The sequence below is a fragment of the Geotrypetes seraphini genome, chromosome 11 (genome assembly GCF_902459505.1).
Source record: "Geotrypetes seraphini chromosome 11, aGeoSer1.1, whole genome shotgun sequence".
Classification (NCBI taxonomy): Eukaryota; Metazoa; Chordata; class Amphibia; order Gymnophiona; family Dermophiidae; genus Geotrypetes; species Geotrypetes seraphini.
The window spans coordinates 100,289,022-100,311,554 of NC_047094.1; the positions used below are offsets into that span (position 1 = coordinate 100,289,022).

At 42.6% G+C, this 22,533-nt stretch overlaps 1 protein-coding gene across 1 annotated transcript in view; it reads left to right on the top strand.

The window, feature by feature from the left end:
• Positions 1 to 22,533, top strand: part of APCDD1L (APC down-regulated 1 like) — a 70,051-nt gene that overhangs the window by 8,890 nt on the left and 38,628 nt on the right. The window lies entirely within an intron of this gene.

Here is a 22,533-nt window from a genome sequence, read left to right on the forward strand (position 1 = left end):
TAAGGAAGTTCTTCTTCACCCAGAGAGTGGTGGAAAACTGGAACGCTCTTTCGGAGTCTGTCATAGGGGAAAACACCCTCCAGGGATTCAAGACAAAGTTAGACAAGTTTCTGCTGAACCGGAACGTACGCTAGTAGGGCTAGTCTCAGTTAGGGCATAGGTCTTTGACCAGAGGGCCACCATGTGAGCGGACTGCTGGGCACGATGGACCACTGGTCTGACCCAGCAGTGGCAATTCTTATGTTCTTATATAAAATACATGGATTTTCATTTTAATTAGATTCACAATTTATTATATTTTCATACATATTTTTATCATTCCTTCAAAATATATTTCCAAATGATCCATTGCAAAACATCTAATACCCCCCACTCCCCTCCCCTTCCCTTCCCCCTTTCCCCCTCCCCTTACCCATTTCCCTCCCCCCCCCGAAAGGAAGATTCTCCCTTTCCCCTCCCCTTCCCCACATCCCTTCCCTCCCCCTGAATGGAAGATGACACATATTACTAGGTATTGGGATGCAATGAATATATACCAAAGCTTCAATGTAGAAAATTAATAATCATACTTTGTGCTTTGGAGGAAAGATTTTGAATATAGGGGTCCCATATTTTCAAAAGAATCGAGTTCGTCTAGGAAACTTACACACCTCCCTAACCTCAAACAAAATTAAACGATGGAGTTGGTTCCTCAAAAATATTGTTTCAATTTTGACAAATAAACTTTCAGAATTTGAAAACTTTGTGTGCATAATTCAGTCAGGAGCAAGTTCAGCAGCAGGAGTACCCTTTTCCCTTAACACCATCAGCCTGAATACCCATGAACCAGTTCCGAGAAACAAATGGGCTAGTTAATGCCTGTATGTAAGAGCACCTGGGAAGACCATGTGCTGAGGGCTTCAGAAAGGAACAAAAAACCACTATCAAGAATGTTGCAGATGATTGACCATTCCCCTTGACTTGTCTTTGGGAAGCAGAGCTGAGATTGTGATGTCATAATGCCTCATTCCACCAATAAGAGCCAACCTCATCAGTGATGTCACAATGGCTTCATTGTCCTGTACTCCCCTCTGCCCTCCAACCCAGCCCGTTGATTAACCGTTCCCCTTGACTGTATCCATGACATTCTGTTTGTCTGTCTGCCTGTTTAGATTGTAAGCTCTTTCGAGCAGGGACTGTTTTCTTATTCTTTGTGACTTTGTGCAGTGCTGCGTGCGTCTGGTAGCGCTATAGAAATCATTAATAATAGAGTAGTATCAAGGTACTTTCCATCACCACTACCCTCTAGTCTATGCCATTATGCAAATAGTTAATCAAACTATTGAATCGAATGAAGCCAAAGACTAGATAGAGCAGGGCTGACCAAGTCCAGTCTCCAAGATCTACTGCCAGGCTAGGTTTTCTGGATATCCACAATGAACATGCCTGAGAGACATTTGCATACCAAGAAGGCAGTGCAGGCAAATCTCTCTCATGCATATTCATTGTGGATATCCTGAAAACCTGGCCTGCTAGTAGATCTCGAGGATCGGACATGGGCAGCCCTGAGTTAGAGCATGCTTATAGCTGGCTTTCATGATTTATCTGCATTTATTACAAGACTGGAGTTTGTTTTCTTGATGTTCTGAAGTATTTTTAGTCTACGTTCTGAGCTTATGGCAATGTCGTTTGGCATCCACCCCCTCCAAATAACCCAGGGCTACCCAAGTCCGGTCCTTGAGATCTACTGGCAGGCCAGGTTTTCAGGATATCTACAATGAACATGCATGAGAGACATTTGCATACCAAGGAGGCAGTGCAGGGAAATCTCTGAAATAACCTTATGTTTAATGTTCCATCCACACTAACTTTTCAGGACATGAAAGGGGGGGGCCTAAGGGGATTCTGATAGTGGCATTTTATTCAAATCTATGCATGAATTTATATACCAGTAGCTAGGTTATGAGTTGGAGGGAGGGGGAAGAAAATAGGACTTGTATACCAGTTTTTTGTAGTTACACATTCAAAGTGGTTTACATATATACAGGTATTTATTATGTTATCTGGGGCAATGGAGGATGAAGTGATTTGCCCAGGGTCAAAAGGAGCAGCGGTGGGATACTATCTCACAACCTCAGGATGCTGAGACAACAGCTCTACCACCATGCCACTTCTCACCTGGAAACATGTTTTAAATAGAGAAATTGGTTTATACAGACAGCAGTCTTTACTGTGTTCGTGCTGTAATTTTGTCCTCTTGTGCTTTTCTCTCAATCTTTTCACTTTTGCTCAATAATGAACTTTAGATACAAGCCAGTCACAAATTCAGACAAAGGAGGAAGTGTGTGACCTATTGGTTAGACCAGGGGTAGGAATACGGCTCTCAAGGACCGGAGTTCCTTACCCCTGACCTAGATCCTTGCCCTGGACCAATAGACTACAACAGGAGTAGGGAACTTCGGTCCTCGAGAGCCGTATTCCGGTCGGGTTTCAGGATTTCCCCAATGAATATGCATTGAAAGCAGTGCATGCAAATAAATCTCATGCATATTCATTGGGGAAATCCTGAAAACCTGACTGGAATACGGCTCTCGAGGACCGGGGTTCCCTACCCCTGTTGTAGTCTATCGGTCCAGGGCAAGGGTCTAGGTCAGGGGTATGGAACTCCGGTCCTCGAGAGCCGTATTCCAGTCGGGTTTTCAGGATTTTCCCAATGAATATGCATGAGATCTATTTGCATGCACTGCTTTCAATGCATATTCATTGGGGAAATCCTGAAAACCCAACTGGAATACGGCTCTCGAGGACTGGAGTTCCCTACCCCTGATCTAGACCCTTGCCCTGGACCGATAGACTACAACAGGGGTAGGGTTTCCTCCCTGATAGGATTCTGAGGCGTTTTCATAGAAACATGACAGCAGATAAAGGCCAAATGGCCCATGCAGTCTGCCCATCTGCAGTAACCATTATCTTCTCCTCTCCCTATTAGCTAAGACTCTCTTAACATTTGCATCTCCTCTTCCTATAGGCTAAGGCTCTGTGCACCTGCATTGTGAGGTCCTATAACTGCCCATCCGCAGTAACCATTATCTCTTTCCCTCTCCGAGATCCCACGTGCCTATCCCAGGTCCTTTTGAATTCAGACACCGTCTCTGTCTCCACCACCTCTTCCAGGAGACTGTTCCATGCATCTACCACCCTTTCCGTAAAAAAGTATTTCCTCAGATTACTCCGGAGCCTATCACCGCTTAACTTCTTCCTTTCAAATGAAAGAGACTCGACTCATGCGCATTTACATTACGTAGGTATTTAAACTCTATCATATCTCCCCTCGTCTCTATCATATCTCCCCTCGCCCGCCTTTCCTCCAAAGTATACAGTTTCCTCCGTTTTTCATTTATTCTAGCATTTCTTGTCTTGCTTTATTTCTGTACAGCCTTTTTGTGATTTTGCAAATCATTTAATCCCCCATTGGCCCAGATATGTTAAATAGAGTGTGAGCCTGCCAGGGAAAAATGCTTCACTGCATGAATCTGATTCACCTAGACACTTACTGATAGTGCAGAATAAAAGTGTTATAAATAATACTTTTTGAAAACTGAAAAAAAAAAAAAATGTGGAGTAACATTATCCCCAAATCACTCTTTCCTACCTTATACTCAGTTCCTGAAACTGCAATATGATTGAAGACATTCTCTGCTCAATGATTCACAGGCAGAATGAATAAACAGAAAATGTCCCTAATCTTTATAACACCTAGAACTGCTTTATCTTCTCTTTATATCAAATCCTCAAAAAACATAAACATATTTCCAAAGATGGCTGTAGAGCGTTAAAACAGGCCTGTCCAGCTCGAGCATGTTAATTCTGAGCCCAAAATATTCTGAGGTGGGAAATCTCTTTTTCATTAGATAGAAAAATTGCTGAAGTATGGCGTTCCAATACTGATGTTTGGATGACCTACCAACGAAAAACAACACAAGCGTTATCAGGAATGTGTTGTGCTCTGTGAAACTGTACTACAACTCCTTTTGAAATGTAGAGCTTGTTGTAGTAAAATTAAACTCCCCCCTCCTCTCCCCCTTCCCCCTTTTACTAAACCACAGTAGAGATTTCTACCATGGCCCGGGGCACTAAATGCTTTGACTCTACTCCGACGCTCATAGAATTCCTATGAGTGTCGGAGCAGCGTTGAAGCATATAGTGCCCCAGGCCATGGTAGAAGCCTCTACCGCGGCTTATTAAAAGAGGGCCTAAATGTTTATACTTTATATTTTGATAGGCGTGTACAGCTTAGTTGCTGGTATCAAGTCAGGGTTTTCTTGGCCTAATATACCAGCACCTACCCGAATCCACACCCAAAATCCACACCCAAACTCCACCCAAATCCATTCTAAACTATGCCTACTTGGCCAATTAATTTTAATTGGTTTTTAATGGCACTTTCAATTAGTGTCAATTAAAAAAATTAAGCTAGGTGTCCGATCTAGGCACCTACCAGTAGGCGCCTTGTATAGAATTAGAGCCATTGTGTCTTAGGTGTTCTAATTCGAAGCTCAAGATCAGATCATCTCTCCCTCTGCATAGCTAGAGTGAGAGGCACTCATGCGCCCCTTCCCCTCCCTCTTTAACATTCGCAGCACAAGCAGCAACCTCAACTTACTGCTCGCGCCAACTTCAGCTCCTCCTCCGACTTGACTTCCAAGGTCCAGGAAGTGACATCAGAGGAAGAGCTGACGCTGGCGCGAGCAGCGGGTTGAGATTGCTGCCCGTGCCGCGAACATTAAAGAGGTACGAGGGAAGGAGTGCATGCTTGCGGTAGTGGGGGGTCAGGGAATGATTGGGGGGGGGCAGAGAGGAGGATAGGTGTCTGCGCCCCCCTCCACCCCACACACTGTCCTTCTGCTTCATCATGTAACCCTGGACAGGTCAATAGGCCTCTTTTCTGCAGGTAATCCACAGGTAACGAAAGGGACTGACTTTTCCTATCTGCGGTGTGCCACATTTGAAGACGTTCTTATTTATGACCACATTATGGAGAAATGCAGAAAGCCACTAAAAGTAGCCTTTCTCTCATCTTCACTACACCAGATACGTTTTGGATTGCAGCTTTGGTTTTCTTCAGAGCAATTTCTGGCATTTGAAAATCTCCCTACTCGACAATTTGTGCTGGAGGGGAAACCAGAGCAACCGCAGTCTAGTTGTTTCGCTTTGCTTTCTGCATTGCATTCCTGTTTGCAGCCCCTCTCCTTCTGTTCACTGCCACGGTGAAGCTGTCACTAAGGGAACAGTAAGCAGAGCACAGCCATAAGCGTGCAGGTTAGAATTTAGCTGTCACTTTTCGACTGACTAGAAAGTAAAAACAACTGAAGGCTGAAATGTACGCAAATGCATTTGCCCAGAAATGAGCATGAAACATTACTCATGTAACAAAAAAAAATTAATGAGAATAAAAACAGACTAAAAAGTCCATGAAATTTCATAAGAAAGACCAATCTATGTGCCCATCTTTGAACAGAAAAGGCAAAGACTATGGAATACAATGTTCTTGAAGTGATCTATGTTAAAAACAAGTGATCTTTATTTAAAACCAGCTGTAAGGAGCAACTGACCAATGAATAGCAGTGGACCCAACACGGGTTCCTCCTGCCAAGAGTCTGAGATTGAATATATCACGTACAATTCCACTGGAGGCTGAACTCATTGGTTCTTGTATGTCTGATAGCTTCTGCTGCAGGGTTACCAAAACTTCTTCCCTCCCCTTTGGGCTACCTGCCCGGGAGCTTCCTGTCATGCTCAGTTTTGATCCTGCAGCTTCTCTGCTTGGTTGAAATCAGTCTATTCTGCTCGTGATTTGTTTTCAATTCCTAGTCTTCTTTAATCTATTTTGCAGGTTTGCCCACATGCTGCGGATCAACTCTGTGCGAGTGATCCTTCGGCGGGAGATCGCAGACATTTTAAATTTTGCCTGCTTCTGGAGGATGCTCTGTAAGCTTGAACTGCAGTAAGCCCTATGTTCTCTTGTATGAATCCTAAGAAATGGAACCAAGTACTGTACCTATGTATGTTCGATAGTAGATGAACCTTGGTGCTTTTAAGAAATTATTGAAGAGACATTTGTTTTGCAATATGAAATATGGGAATTGCTGATTTGTAAGGTCTGAGCGCAGGTCGATTTTGTTTGGATGTCAAATATTTATTAAGTGTATGTTCATGTTTGTTTTATTGTGTATGGTTTATTTTGTGAACCGCTCAGTAAAAAGCAGGCTATAAATAAATTTTTAAAAATAATAAAAACCCAAAACAGTCCGTGTTTCGGCTCACACAAGCCTTCCTCAGGGGTCCTGGTCAGTAATTACGGTGACCCATCATTTTCGTGCCAGACAAAAACGTGCCAACAATCGCACACAGACCATCCCAGTCAGGATATATACGTGCCGGATTCAAACAGTAATTGTTAGCATTCTGAGGGTGTGTGGGGGGGGGGCCCCACACTAAACTTACAAGTGTTTGTGCTCCCGTTGGGGGAGGGGAAACATCCCACTACACTAAAAACTGCCAAATATCCCCAAAACTTATCAAAACGTCAGTTTTCAGTGTAGTGGGTGGGGGCTTGGGGGTTTCCCCCACACCCCCATTGAGAGCGCTAATAGTTACTGTTTTAATCTGGCGCGCATATGTCCTGTGTGGGATTGTCAGTGCGTTTTTGTCCAACGCGATTCTGTTACGGTACCGTAATTACATGACGAAAGTAAAACCATGGATGAGGATTCAAATAAAGCATAAGATACCTTACCCAAAAATGAGCCAAGGGTGAAATAGAATGGCTGCAACACAGAGCTGTATTGGAATCCAGCTCTGCGCTGCTAATATTGTAATATAGCTCTGCGCCGCAGCCGCTCTATTTCACCCTTGGCTCATTTTTGAGTAAGGTATCTTATGCTTTATTTGAATCCTCATCCATGGTTTTACTTTCGTCAAATAATTACTGACCGGGACCCCTGAGGAAGGCTCGTGTGAGCTGAAACACAGACCATGTTGGGTCCACTGCTATTCATTGGATCAGTTGCTTCTTACAGTGGCTAAGTGGATGTACTGGTTTTTAATGGTCAGGAACTACTTCACAGGTCACAGACCTGATGGGCCGCCGCGGGAGCGGACCGCTGGGCACGATGAACCTCTGGTCTGACCCAATGGTGGCAACTTCTTATGTTCTTATGACTTTTTAAACAAAGATCACTTGTTTTTAACAAAGATCACTTCAAGAACATTGTATTCCACAGTCTTTGCCTTTTCTGGAACTTCTTCTACTTCTGTGGAAACCTTGGGCGTCTTGCTGTTTGTCGTCGTCCCCATCTTTGAACACACAGAATAATTCCTTATGGTGGGAAAGGGAATGGCACTTAAAATACCACTTTTTCTGTGTGTTTACAATCAAGGTAGTTTACGCTTTTTTTTTTTTGTACCTGAGGCAATGAAGTGTTAAATTACATTACATTAGTGACTTCTATTCCGCCTATCCCTTGCAGTTCAAGGCGGATTACAAAAGAGCTAACTGGACATTTCCAGTGAAGTTACAGTATTTTTTTTTTTTTTTGTTATAAAAGAGGTGAGAAAGCTAGATAAATTCCGGAAGAACTTGCAATTGGATTGTAAGACAACTGTACATTTCTAGGTAATAACTTGCCCAGAGTCACAATGAGCTGACGTAGGAATCAAACTCGCAACCTCAGGGTACGGAGGCAGCTGATCTAACCACTAGACCGCACCTCCACTCTGTGCTGAATTGGACCATAGTCTATCAAGCCTTGCAACTTGTCTGACAGTGGCTATTCTGGGTCACACGTATCTGGCAGATCCTAATTCCATGGATACACGTGGCTTTCCTAAGGGACCCTTTTACTAAAGCTTAGTGGATGCCAATGGAGTTAGTGAGTGTGAAATGTGTGTGTGTCTTATTTTATACCTGTGGGACACATGGTACATAGCGCATGCTACTGACCGTTAGTTCATGCTAGGCTTTAGAAAAAAGGGCAACCAAAGCTGCCTGGCTAATAATTTCTTATGGACTTTTCCTCAAGGATCTTGTCTAATCCTCTTTACACCTTGATCCCATCCTCTGGCAACAGATTCCATGGCTTACTCAGGTGCCACCTGAAAACTTATTCACAAACAGTGGTGGGGCTACCTTCTGAGTGCACAGCGTTCATTTCTTTCAAAACCCTATATTTCTATTGTAATGTAGAGAAAATGATGAAAACTCCCCCATTTCACAAAATAATGTGATGTAACTGAATTTTATAGACATGTAGAATTTTTGCACCCTCGTACTATGTGTATAACTAAGCCACGGTAGAGGTTTCTACCACGTCCTGGGGCTAAACCCTCCAACGCTGCTCTGATGCTCGTAGGAATTGCAAATATTGCAAGCACTGTAAATATTGATTAATTCAGTGGCTAGACTGATTAGCGGGGCACATATAACAGCACATATAACTCCTATACTAAAGAGGCTTCATTGGCTGCCAGTGGAACAACATATTCATTTTAGGGTGTTATCTTTGGTGCATCAGTGCCTGACTGGTTTCAGGATCTTTGGGAGGTCTATAGACCATCGCGAGCTCTGAGATCAGATAAAAACATAAGAACATAAGATTTGCCGCTGCTGGGTCAGACCAGTGATCCATCGTGCCCAGCGGCGGCCCTTAGATCAAAGACCAGTGCCCTACTAGAATCTAGCCTTACCTGTGTATGTTCTAGTCCAGCAGGAACTTATCTAACCTTTTCTTGAATCCCTGAAGGGTGTTTTCCCCTATAACAGCCTCTGGAAGAGCATTCCAGATTTCTACCACTCTCTGGGTGAAGAAGAACGTCCTTACGTTTGTAAAGAGTCTATCCCCTTTTAACTTTAGAGAGTGCCCTCTCATTCTCTCCACCTTGGAGAGGGTGAACAATCTCTCTTTCGCTACTAAGTCAATTCCCTTCAATATCTTGAATGTTTCGATCGTGTCCCCTCTCAGTCTCCTCTTCTCAAGGGAGAAGAGGCCCAGTTTCTCTAGCCTCTCATTTTACGGCAACTCCTCCAGTCTCTTAACCATTTTTGTAGTGTGCAATTGATATCTCAATTGGCGGTGAACATAAGGTACGTGGCCATACAATTAAAAATGTTCTCATGTATGGGTGTTTCTTTATGGAATAAACTACGAGGTAAAATAAGACTATGTCCGGATCATCTTAACTTTAAAAGATTGCTTAAAACACAGCTATTTGTTGATGCATATCTGTGAATTGCTCCCCTAGGATTTTGTTCTAAATTTACCTGTTATGACAGGTTGCACTTCTTCAGTTGTTTTGAATTACTGTACAATGTTATGTATGTGTTATTTTTTTTTTTGTATGTTACCTTGGAAACCGCTGACACTCCAGGCAGTATATAAGTTTTTTAAATAAATAAATTCTATGAATGTTGGAGCAGTTTGGGAGCATTTATCGCTCCAGGTCGCAGTAGAAACCTCTACTGTGGCTTAGTAAAAAGGGAAGGGGGCAAATTTTTACCTAATGCAACAAGTGTGGGAGAGAAGACAAGCCAGAGTCTTCTGGTGTAGCTTTTAAGAGTTTTAAATATAGTATGTGTACAATGAACAGAGTACACAACCTGGCATTATAGAAATACACAGTAGCTAGTATGAGAAACTATAGCTAATGCTCTCACTTTGTTCTGATTATGATTAAAACCCTAGTTCTTTAAACTTTCCTAAAATGGCTTAAACATTTTGTGCTCTAGTTTGCCTTTGTAATCCTGTACAGTTTGGGAATTTTCACATTCCTTTTCTTGTCAGCTCTTCTGTGCTAGGATCAGGTTGTCTGCTCCCCAGATATACCAGGGTTGAAGCGACAGTGTTGACATCCCCTTGGGAGAAGAGAGAAATAGTCATCATGCAATGATGACACCTAGTGGCCGGATTTAGGGCCCATGATTGTAGGGTTTTGTGAGGAGCCCTGGTTTTGGGCCCAGCACTGCTGCCACAATGACTAGATTAAAGCAATTATGCTTCTTTCCTGTGATTCTCCTCTCATTATTGAATTGTATATGAAGATTAAATCATAAACTTTCTGTTAAAAAAAAAAAATCTAATTGCAAAAATGGATAACTTGTACCTTAAATCCAGCTGGAAAGACTGCACGTGTTAAGCCTGGAGATTTCAATACTTTAATGAAAGCTTTGAGCAAAGTATAATAATAATTTAGGCAAGTCTGTTCTGAAACTTCCACAGCGATGACTTTTTTTTTTAAAGTTTTTGTCTGGATTTGTGTCTGAAATCAAGGCCAATGATATCATTTAAAGGAAGAAAACCAGAGGACCACACAAAGACTTGCACATAAGAACATCAAGATTTTAACAGAAAACCAAGAAAACACTTCCTTTGTACCACCAAAAGTCCATAGTGTTCAAACACCTTTGGAGAACCTCCAAAACTAACTAAAATTATCCATAACCCAAACAGAATAACAGAAATGAGTTTCTTCTATGTGCATGTATTTCAAAATACAGCACATTTATTGTGAGAAATATAACAAAATACACTTCACTTTAACAAGAGGGAGAAGATGGAGAGATTAGACAGTGGGATTGACCATGTGCTCATTTTATGAATAAATATAAAACCATCTGTGCATAAATAGTGAACCCTTTTATTGGAGCAATGCAACAACTTGTAAAGAATTTTGTTATTGATGGAATCAAGAATCTAGGCAGCAGCTCTCTGATCATAAAGGCATTTCATAATTTGGAACTTAGGAAGACCTTTGATGTGAAGGGTTGTATATGTGCAGAGGAAAGAGACGTAAATGCCTGATAAAAACCTCAGGAGATGTATGGATGTGGGAGATTTGAGTGATGCATGTATTTATATGTTTCAACCATTTACAGTAAATCATGTGGATCCATGGAAATGGTAGACAGGTGGCAGAGGTAAGGCACCGATTTATCTTTCTGAATTATTTTCCTTCGCTTAATCCAGACATATCAAACTCTGGCCTGCGGGTGTGCTGAAATTTGGCCTGCCAGACAATTTCAAATTTCTCCTAAAGCTGGCCCGCTGGTACAAGCGCCGCTCATCTGTAGGTTCGCACCGCATCATCTGTAAGTTCACGCGGCCTGTAGAGGATCGCTGGTCGGCTGTAGCGATCCTAGCAGGCCACCCTAGCCTCAGCTGCACATTCCCTCTGGTGCGGTCCCGTACGTCAGCATAAGGGGTGGGGGGCAGACTGCCGTGAGTGCCATCTTGGTGGGGGCACCGACACCTCACTTCCGCTCCACCCCTCCGCTCCTTCCCACTCCTCCCCTGCCGTGCACATGCCTTCAATTCCCTGCCGCCGTACCTCTAGCTCTTCACCGGTGAGCAGCAGCGCCATCCTGCTGCTCGCGCCAGCCTCGGCGATCCCCTCTGATGCTACTTCCAGGTCCTGAAACTAGGAAGTGATATTAGATGGACGCTGGCACCAAGTAAAAGATGCTGCTCGCACCAGGGTACAGGGATGGGAAGGGGGCCATGTGCAGCGGGTGGGGGGCAGAGAAGAAGGCAAAGGGGGTGGGGCGCCTACCACCCTCACTATGTCACTGATGCTGGTAATCTACAACAGGTTTCGTAAGTTGGTCCTGGAGTACCTCCTTGCCGGTCAGGTTTTCAGGATATCCACAATGAATATGCATGAGAGAAATTTGCATATAATGGAGGCAGTGTATGCAAATCGAGTTTATGCATATTCATTGTGGGTATCCTGGAAACCTGACTGGCAAGGGGGCACTCCAGGATCGACTTGGGGAACACTGGTCTACAAGGAACTTAGGCACCTACATGGCCACAATCCAGCTGGGTTTCCATGATTTCCACAATGAATATGTACAAATTGTTTTGCACATGCTGCTTCCATTGTGTGCAAAGAGACCTCATGCATATTCATTAGGGAAATCTTGAAAACCCGACTGGGTTGTAGCCCTTGAGAGCTGTGGCTACCCATCCCTGCTTTACAGAATAGGCTCTTACCAGATGTCCTCTTGGCCGCTTGATTCCATAAATGGCGTCGTAACTTGTAGACGTCAGTCCACACGGTTGTCAATCAACTACTAGGCATCTTTTATAGAATTATCATGCCTAGCTGTGCCTAGGTGTCATTGAGGTAGGCACTGGTATGATAGGCCAGGTTGTACCATGCTCATTCTCTGCCCCTAAACACGCCTACTTTTCAGGTAGGCATCATTAGGTGTCAGAGGGTGCCTCAACTCAGGCATCACGAGGTGCCATGCAGATATCTTCGTGCAACCTTAATTAGTATTTTATTTATTTATTTATTTAAAAAATTTCTATACCATTTTTGTCCAAACCGGTTCACAAGGGGTTACATACATAAAATGTTAAGTCTATACAAAATAAGAAGATAAAATAAAAATATACAGTACAGCATTAATTCAATATAATATGAATCAATTGTTCAGAAAAATGCGTTAACAAATAGCTGAGTCTTCAACATTTTCCTAAAAGAACTCCTCTCTCCACATTTTCGAATTTGGCCAACAAGGCCGTTCCACAACTTAACTCCTGCCCATGTAAAGGTCATAGCGTCATATCTACATGTTTAGGATTGGCCAAATACAACACCTGCAGAACGCAGGGACCTTCTTGGTTGATAGCGAGACATCATATTTGTAAAAATTTCAGGCATCGTACCATATAAGAATTGATGACGTAACATGATTTGTTTTTCTATCTGTTTTTAATGGCGAGGTCAATGGGTTGAGGTTCGTGTAGGATGGATTATTTTGGATGAGTTTCCCTGAAGCAGTTTATATAGCAAAGCGGAGAGTACTCCTGTTGGGATCAGATGCGGCAGAGGAATGTCCAGGAGATAGAAGGCCACGAAGCAGCCTGAGTAGATTGCTGCCGATGCTATTATAATGTATTCCTGTCTTGCAGTTTGGATGGGAGGGAGAGATGGGTCAGCGGAGGGGGGGGGAAGCGTGGCGGTGGCAAGGGGGGAGTGCATGGTGGTGGGCGAGGAGAAGTGCTGCTGCTGCTGCCAGCAACTAGGGCTTATTTTTGAGGTTAGGGCTTATATTAAGACCTATCCCAAAAATCATGCTAGGGCTTATTTTCGGGGTAGATCTTATTGGTTTATTGGTTGCATATCACATAAAATTGAATTACTATAGATACTATAAATTACCTGAATCTCATACTGCTATAAGCTGTCCTGAGCACTGTTTGAGAAGGTGAGTAACAAATCTATATTTATAAATATAGTTTCATCGGGCAAGCAAACATAATCATAAGATAATAATAATAATTTTATTTTTATATACCGCCTAACCAGGAGTAGTTCTAGGCAGTTCTCAACAAAAAAACTGAACATGCAGCGAAAAATACAATTTAAAAGTGAAAATACATCAGTTAGTAAAACATAGGCTGCTGCCAGAAGGATGCTGGGTTGTATAAAGAGAGGCGTAGTCAGTAGAAGGAAGAAGGTGTTGATGCCCCTGTACAGGTTATTGGTAAGGCCCCACTTGGAGTATTGTGTTCAATTTTGTAGACTGTATCTGGCGAAGGACGTAAGAAGACTTGAGGCGGTCCAGAGGAAGGCGACGAAAATGATAAGAGGCTTGCGCCAGAAGACGTATGAGGAGAGACTGGAAGCCCTGAATATGTATACCCTAGAGGAAAGGAGAGACAGGGGAGATATGATTCAGACGTTCAAATACTTGAAGGGTATTAACGTAGAACAAAATCTTTTTCAGAGAAAGAAAAATGGTAAAACCAGAGGACATATTATGAGGTTGAGGGGTGGTAGATTCAAAGGCAATGTTAGGAAATTCTACTTTACGGAGAGGGTAGTGGATGCCTGGAATGCGCTCCCGAGAGAGGTGGTGGAGAGTAAAACTATGACTGAGTTCAAAGAAGCATGGGATGAACACAGAGGATCTAGAATCAGAAAATAATATTAAATATTGAACTAAGGCCAGTACTGGGCAGACTTGCATGGTCTGTGTCTGTATATGGCCATTTGGTGGAGGATGGGCTGGGGAGGGCTTCAATGGCTGGGAGGGTGTAGATGGGCTGGAGTAAGTCTTAACAGAGATTTCGGTAGTTGGAACCCAAGCACAGTACAGGGTAAAGCTTTGGATTCTTGCCCAGAAATAGCTAAGAAGAAAAAATTAAAAAATTTAAATTGAATCAGGTTGGGCAGACTGGATGGACCATTTGGGTCTTTATCTGCCGTCATCTACTATGTTACTATGTTACTATGTTAAAAGACAAACAAAATGCATTGAGGTATCAAATTTATCAAATAATTGTGTCTTCAATCATTTTCTAAAATTGAGATAGGAAGAAGTTCCTAGCATAATTTTTCCAAACCAAACATTCAATTTAGCAGCCTGAAAAGAGAGAGTTCTCTCAAGAAACCTTTTATAACAACATAATTTAACAGAAGGGAATGTAAACAAACAAACTCTACGTGTAATCTTATTTGAGTGGTTACATAAATTTGAGTGGTTACATAAGAACATAAGTAATGCCTTTGCTGGGTCAGACCAGAGGTCCATCATGCCCAGCAGTCCGCTCATGCGGCGGCCCATCAGGTCCAGGACCTGTATAGTAATCCTCTATCTATATCCTTCTATTCCCTTTTCCTTCAGGAAATCATCTAATCCCTTCTTGAACCCCAATACCGTACTATGTCCTATCACGCCCTCTGGAGGCGCATTCCAGGTGTCCACCACCCTCTGGGTGAAGAATAACTTCCAAGCATTGGTTTTGAATCTATCCCCTTTTAATTTTTCTGAATGCCCTCTCGTTCTTGTAGTCTTCGAAAGTTTGACGAATCTGTCCCTCTCCACTTTCTCTATGCCCTTCATGATCTTGTAAGACTCTATCATATCCCTTCTAAGTCTCCGCTTATCCAGGGAAAAGAGCCCCAGTTTCTCCAATCTTTCAGCATATGAAAGGTTTTCCATACCCTTTATCAAGCGTGTCGCTGTCTTCTGAACCCTCTCGAGTATCGCCATATTCTTCTTTTGGTACGGTGACCAATATTGGACGCAGTACTCCAGAAATGGGACATGCTAAAGATTGATTTATAACAAATACAAGCAAATTTAAACAAAACTCTGGCCTCAATCAGCAGCCAATGAAGTTTCTGATAATATGGAGTAATATGCTCCCATTTTTTTTAAACCAATCTCAATTTTTTAAAGATTTTCTTATAGGCACCCAGATAGATAATATTGCAGTAGTCGAGAATGCTTAAAACAGATGACTGCACTAACAGACGGAATGAAGCTTCATCAAAATATTTCTTAATGGTGCGAAGTTTCCAAAGCACCGAGAAACATTTCTTAAGTAATAGATCAGGACGTCAATCTCAGCGGATGCCTAAGTGGTGACTGTCGATCGCGTATCAATCACGCATCAACATTCTAAAGAGAATCACATCTGCATCGCTGAACAGACGCCTTAAATGTAGGCCAGCATTTTGCCGGCCTCCATGTAAGGCGTCTGTCTCAAGCTTACAGAGACACATGTAGGGACACTTAAGCACACCCAAGGCCACTTCTGCGTGAAACCATGACCATGCCCCACCTTGCTTGGTCGTACTTAAGCATCCCTACGTGTCTCCATAGACGTGCAACACATGCCTTCAATATATGCATCCTTCTTTCTTTTTTTTTTTTTAATGTGCATCCCGACTGGCTGAGAGACGCCAGTAGGATACCTACCATTGGGACGCGCTTTTGCAGAATAAGGCCCTTCATTCCTTCAGTCACTGCTGTTAAGGTTCTAGTTACAAAGCTTCTATAAAAAGAGATTTTTTAAATAATTTTTTTATAACACACATATGTATGTTTATGTTATACTTTAATAATGCAGCTCAGTGCCACATTCCATACCATGGCATTTATGACATTCATGAGGAGTCTGCAGAAAGTAAACGAAAGAAGAGATAGCAACCAATATTTGTAGTATAAATCATCCTGATTCTACTTTCATTATATTCACTGAAGTAACAAGCATAATTTTATAAGATTATGCACAGTGTGGGCTGAACGTCAGATTTAATTCAGCATCTGTTGGCCCTCATTTGGGCGAGAGCTGGAATGCATCAAAAACTTGGCTGACGTTGACAGAGTAAACAGTAAAATTACATTTAAAACTATCCAGAAACCACGCCCCAAAACCATAAAAAAACATATGTTAAAAACAACTCTAAAAAAATATCCTTTACACCCCGAATCTTCCTGTGACTGCTCACGAGCGACTACGGAATGTTTCTCTGGGACTTCTCTGGGGCTGGTTATGTCACTCCCGTTTTATATCAGTTATGTAAAATAGGTGTTGTCCTTGGGCAGCCTCCAGTCTTGTTTCCTGGAGGACGTCATAATGTCACATTACTCCACCATGGAGCCAAATATTTCCTCCTTGTTCCTCTGAGCACCTACGTTGTACTTTCTAGGATAATTGCTCTGGGCTTTCTGGGCTCGACGGTTCACTTATGGTGAACTGCAGTTTGTAATTAAGTTGTGCGTTTATTACAAAACAATATTTTATACATCTGAAGTAGGTGGCACCTTTTGAAGCTCATCGCTCCTCCCCTGCTGATTAGTAAGTGGGATTTTCAAAGCTTTCTCTGGTATTAGTTGCCCACAAAGCCATCCAAAGCAAGACAAGATTACAAGCAAACATTATTTACATTTTTATTACCCACTGGGATTTTCTTGCAGTTTTTTCTTTGAGAGACAATAAAAAAAGACCACATTAGTGAGATACCAGCTATTTCATCTTAGGGCAGGATTCTCAACTCAGACCTCAGGCACACCCAGTCAGTCAAGTTTTTCAAGATATCCACAAAGAATATGAGTGAGAACTTTGAATCCAAGCATGTTTTATGCTGGTTACTGCTATTCATGTCATTTGATTGCTGCAAGACCCATATGATGAGAGAACATTTCATGAAATTTTTTAATGGATTATTTTATTGATTGTAAGAACTGGGGAGGTTCTTTGTATATGTATTAGATTTATATGTAGGTTATATGTAGAAGTATTTTAACAAAATTATTTCATACTGATGTTAGAACTAATGAATAATAGTGTGAACTGATTATTTAACTAGCTTTTTGGGATTGATGGCAAAGAGATATATGCATGAGATATATTTGCACTCAGTTTAGCAAAGAAAACCCCGGCCTAAATAGCAGTACACCTAAGGATTTGGTGCCTACCAGTATCTGAGAATGCTTTAGCGCCTAGCGAATGATCAACAGCACCAAACGGCACCTAGGAGTTAGCTAGACGCCGTTTAAAGAATCCTGGCCTTAGCGTGCATTATTCTGATAGGCCCAGATTCTCTAACCAGCAACATTGTAGGCAGCTGCCTTAAAAGCAGCCACTGGTCATGTGTCAATCACACGACAGCGCCAGTTAGAGAATCACGCCACCGGCAAAGGTAGGTGCCAGAAATGTAGGCCAGGGTTTTCCAGGCCTACATGTCCGGTTCCTTCCTTTGATGTGAATCACGTCTCCATAAGAGTCTTATGTTGCCCATCGCCACTTCCGGCGTTAGCCACGCCTACAATAGCGTTAGGCGCCATAAAGTGTCTGTAGAGGCACAAGTCCAGCGCCAAGATTTTAGGCACGTTAGGCACTTTGAAAATCATTTTAAAGCGTCATTGAAATAACATTTTTCACTGAGCCTGGGCGTCTCTACCAATGCCTGAAAAATTGGCACCATTTAGAATCTGGGACTTAGTGCACAAAGCTTCAGTAAAAGGGTCCTTCAGTGAAATTTTGAGTAAAGAAAGGGATACTGAAAAGTTCTCAGCAAGAGAGAATGATGTGGATAGGGTTCAATCAATGATTTGAGACAACATCAGAACATAGAATTTCATTTCTGTAAATTGGCACTTAACGAAATTAGATAACACTCTTTACAGCTAGAGTGGCAAAATAATGCTCAGAATTTAGGAAGGAGGTTGGTTGGGCTGAGAAGTTTTCAGAACTCTCTTGTATGTAATAAAAGTGAGCCAAGTATAGGACAATCAAGCTATTGTGACATCACTGATGAGGTTGGATCTTATTGGTGGAATGAGGCATTATGACATCAGTCTCGGCTCTGGTTACCAGAGCCTGAAAGTCTTCGCACTATGAGGGAGTGTTGAAAAGTTCTCAGCCCAACCAAGAAAAGAATGACGTGGATCTGAAACAACGTCAAAACATAGAATTTCATTTCTGAAAATTGGCACTTAGCGAAATAAGATAACACTCTTTTCAGCTAAACTAGCAAATAAGGCTCAGAATTTAGGAAGCTGGTTGGTTGGGCTGAGAACTTGTCAGCACCCCCCTCGTACATTTAGACACTCAGGTTTCAAGTTCACTTTATTTGTTCATCCGCTTAAAGATTCGGTATCCATACTATGGGATACAATAATAAAAACAATAGTAAGAAAGAAATGTCCATTTCATAAAATCAAAAAGGTAAAACGGATGGGTTATTCCCCTCATTAAAAGGTAAATTAGGGAAATCCCTTTTCTTCAAATTCACTGAGCTTTGGAATAACCTCCCTGCCCCGCTGCAGAACCTAGGCTCATTCCAATTATTCCGAAAGCATCTGAAAACCTGGCTTTTCTCCAAAACGTAAAGCTATCTATTTAAAATGTAAAGCTAGCTATCCTCTTCATAACCTCTAATTTCTTATTATGTTATTGAATGAGAGTACCCAAGAAAGGGACTTGGGGGTAATGGTGGACAAGACAATGAAGCCGACGGCACAGTGCGCAGCGGCCGCTAAGAGAGCGAATAGAATGCTAGGTATAATCAAGAAGGGTATTACAACCAGAACGAAAGAAGTTATCCTGCCGTTGTATCGGGCGATGGTGCGTCCGCATCTGGAGTACTGCGCGCAATATTGGTCGCCATACCTAAAGAAGGATATGGCGATACTCGAGAGGGTTCAGAGGAGAGCGACACGTCTGATAAAAGGTTTGGAAAACCTTTCATACGCTGAGAGATTGGAGAAACTGGGACTCTGTTCCCTGGAGAAGAGGAGACTTAGAGGGGATATGATAGAGACTTACAAGATCATGAAGGGCATAGAGAGAGTAGTGAGGGACAGATTCTTCAAACTTTCGAATAATAAAAGAACAAGAGGGCATTCGGAAAAGTTGAAAGGCGACAGATTCAAAACGAATGCTAGGAAGTTTTCTTTACCCAATGTGTGGTGCACATCTGGAATGCACTTCCAGAGGGTGTAATAGGGCAGAGTACTGGGGTTCAAGAAAGGATTGGACAATTTCCTGTTGGAAAAGGGGATAGAGGGATATAGATAGAGGATTACTGCACAGGTCCTGGACCTGTTGGGCGGCTGCGTGAGCGGACTGCTGGGCACAATGGACCTCAGGTCTGACCCAGCGGAGGCATTGCTTAAGTTCCCTCATTTATTGAATTTACCTGTAAACCGTGCCGAGCTCTATCTTTATGGAGATGATGCGGTATACAAACTTAAGGTTTAGTTTAGTTATCCTTTTGTCTGCTCCGCCTCTCCCTCCCCCTCCCCAAGCTCCCAGTTAAAAAAAAAAAAAAGCAACAACACAAGATCTCAAGGTTAGATAATATGAACCTCCAGAAAAGCGGCCTTAGTAAATTTTCAAAGAGACCAATTTAGGAGCCTAGCCATCAAAGAGAAGAACATAGGTCATTTGAATATTAGATCTTAAATGAACGGAATGCACTTATTGTAAAAGTACGCAAACAAGAAATAAAACCTGTAAGAGTAAAACAAAAGGAGTCAGAAGATTATGAGCTGCATTTAACCAGTAGTGCCAAGAAGCTGTGTTGATGTGTTGCGTATTCGAGGGAAATTTGCTTTATGAGCCCAGTTACCTAGAATTAACCTTTGTTATTGACAGCAACGTAACACCCTTCTGCTCTAGTTCTAAAGTCCATTCTAGTCTTGGACTTAAGCGTTTGCACATTAGACCCACATGAACAAATTTCATAGGTCTGTATGACCCTGGAACTGACCTTTCCTCTGTCCCATTGGTAACTTGATTGAAAGGAGGTCTGAGTGTGTAAACATATTAAAAATCTTGCCCTTTTTACCTGCCATATTAAACTGCTGAACCATAAAAGCTAATTTATTCACTAGCCACTGGAGCTGAACTGTTTTTACATCACAATTTCCCAGTAATCTTTGTAAGGAAAAGAAATTTAATTAAGACACAAGAGAGAGGAGGGAGATGCCGAAAGGTTCTCAGCCCTATTAGCCAACTTCTTAAATTCTGAGCACTATTTTGCCACTCTAGCTGAAAAGAGGGTTATCTTATTTTGCAGAAGTGAAATTCTACGTTTTGACATTGGGCTCCTTTTATAAAGGTGCGCTAGCGTTTTTAACGCACGCACCGGATTAGCGCGTGCTATAGTGCGCTCTAGCCGAAAAATTACCGCCTGCTTAAAAGGAGGCGGTGGCGGCTAGCACACGGGGCAATTTGGCGTGCGCTATTCGGTGCGTTAAGGCCCTAACATACCTTTGTAAAAGGAGCCCATTGTCTCAGATCATTGATTGAACCCTCTCCACGTCATTCTCGTCTTAGTTGGGCTGAGAACCTTTCAGCACCCCCTCGTAAAACAGGGCCATATGTAGTAGAGCAGGGGTGCCCAATAGGTCGATCGCGATCGACCAGTAGCTCGCCAAGGCAAAGTGAGTCGATCATCCAGGACTCCCTTTGCCTTGGCGATCTATCGGGCTAATCAATCTTCCTCTCCCCGACGTCAGTTCTGCCGTCGGAGAGGAAGTTTGGGCCAGCCAATCGCTGCCTGGCTGGGCGGAACTTCCTCTCCGATGGCAGAATTGACGTCGGGGAGAGGAAGATTGATCGGCCCGAAGCAGAGAGAGCATGGAGATGCGGCGGCGACGGCTTTGGGGCCTGTTATCCATTGGTGGCGTTTGGGTCCTGTTCCCCGATGGCAGCGGCAGTGGCAGTGGCTTGGGGAAGGGCAGGGAGAAAGAAAGAAAGGGGCAGGCAGGGAGACAGAAGGAAAGAAGAGAAACAGAAAAAAAAGAAAGGGGGCATGAAGAGAGAAAGAAAGAAAGGAAGAAAAAGTTGGGGGAGGGAATGAGGTGTGGAGGAGAGGAAGCATACAGGCTGAAAGAAGGGAAGAAAGATTGGATACACAGTCAGAAGAAGAAAGTGCAACCAGAGACTCATGAAATCACCAGACAAGGTAGGAAAAATTATTTTATTTTAAATTTAGTGGTCAAAATGTGTCTGAATTTATATATCTGCTGTCTATATTTTACAATATGGTCCCCTTTTACTAAACTGCAATAGTGTTTTTTAGCGCAGGGAGCCTATGAGCGTCGAGAGCAGCGCTGGGCATTCAGCGCAGCTCCCTGCGCTAAAAACTGCTATTGTGGTTTAGTAAAAAGGGAAGGGGGTATATTTGTCTATTTTTGTGTGGTTGTTACTGAGGTGACAGTGCATAGAGTCATCTGCTTTGACCTCTTTGAAAAAACCCTGGAATAGGAATGATAATTAACAATTCTATGCGTACAGTGTGCGTTGTGTTTTTTTTTAATTTTATTGTTGGTAGATCATTTTGACTTGGTCATTTTAAAAGTAGCTCGCGAGTCAAAAAAGTGTGGGCACCCCTGTAGTAGAGAATGACACGGTGACAAAATTCATCACCATTCCCGTCCCCGTGGATAACCGCGGGAAATAATCCCATGTCATTTTTTTGTGTCTATTTCAGCCTCAGTCCTACACCAGCATTCTTCAAAGCAAAGCTTGAGGGTCAGTGGCTGAGCCCATTCATACTCTGATTCTTATGTGAGCCAAGGATAATGAAGCCATTGTGACATCACTGATGTGATTGGCTCTTGGGCACTTTTGGAATGAGGCATTATGACATCACAGTATCTGCTCTGGATACCAGAGACTGTCATTCTGTAGTGTCTGTTTCAACCTCAGTCCTTCTACACCAGCATTCTTCAGAGCAAAGCTTGCGGGTCAGTGGTTGTGGCCATTCATACTCTGATTCTTCCATCTCTCCTTAAAGATGGTTTCCCGCGGTTATCCGCGGGGACAGGAATGGTGATGAATTTTGTCACCGTGTCATTCTCTAATATGTAGTTATAAACCTCCTTAACTGGAATAATAATAATAATAACAGCTTATATACCACAATACCGTGAAGTTCTATGCGGTTTACAAAGATTAAGCAAAGGTACAAATTGATTGACTTTAAGAGGGGAGGAAGAAAGAGGGTTAATAGGACAGGAAATCCATTTTTGAGGAGAGAGTGATCAATAGAACAAGTTAATCGCTATAGAGGGGAGAGAGAAGAGAGGATCAGTTGTCTAGATACTTTAGGAACAGGTGTGTTTTCAGACGTTTCCTAAATTCCTAAATAATAGGCTGAGCTAGGGTTACCAGATGTCCAGATTTTCCCAGACATGCCCTCCTTTTCAAGGGTATGACCGGGAGTAGAGAATGACACGGTGAA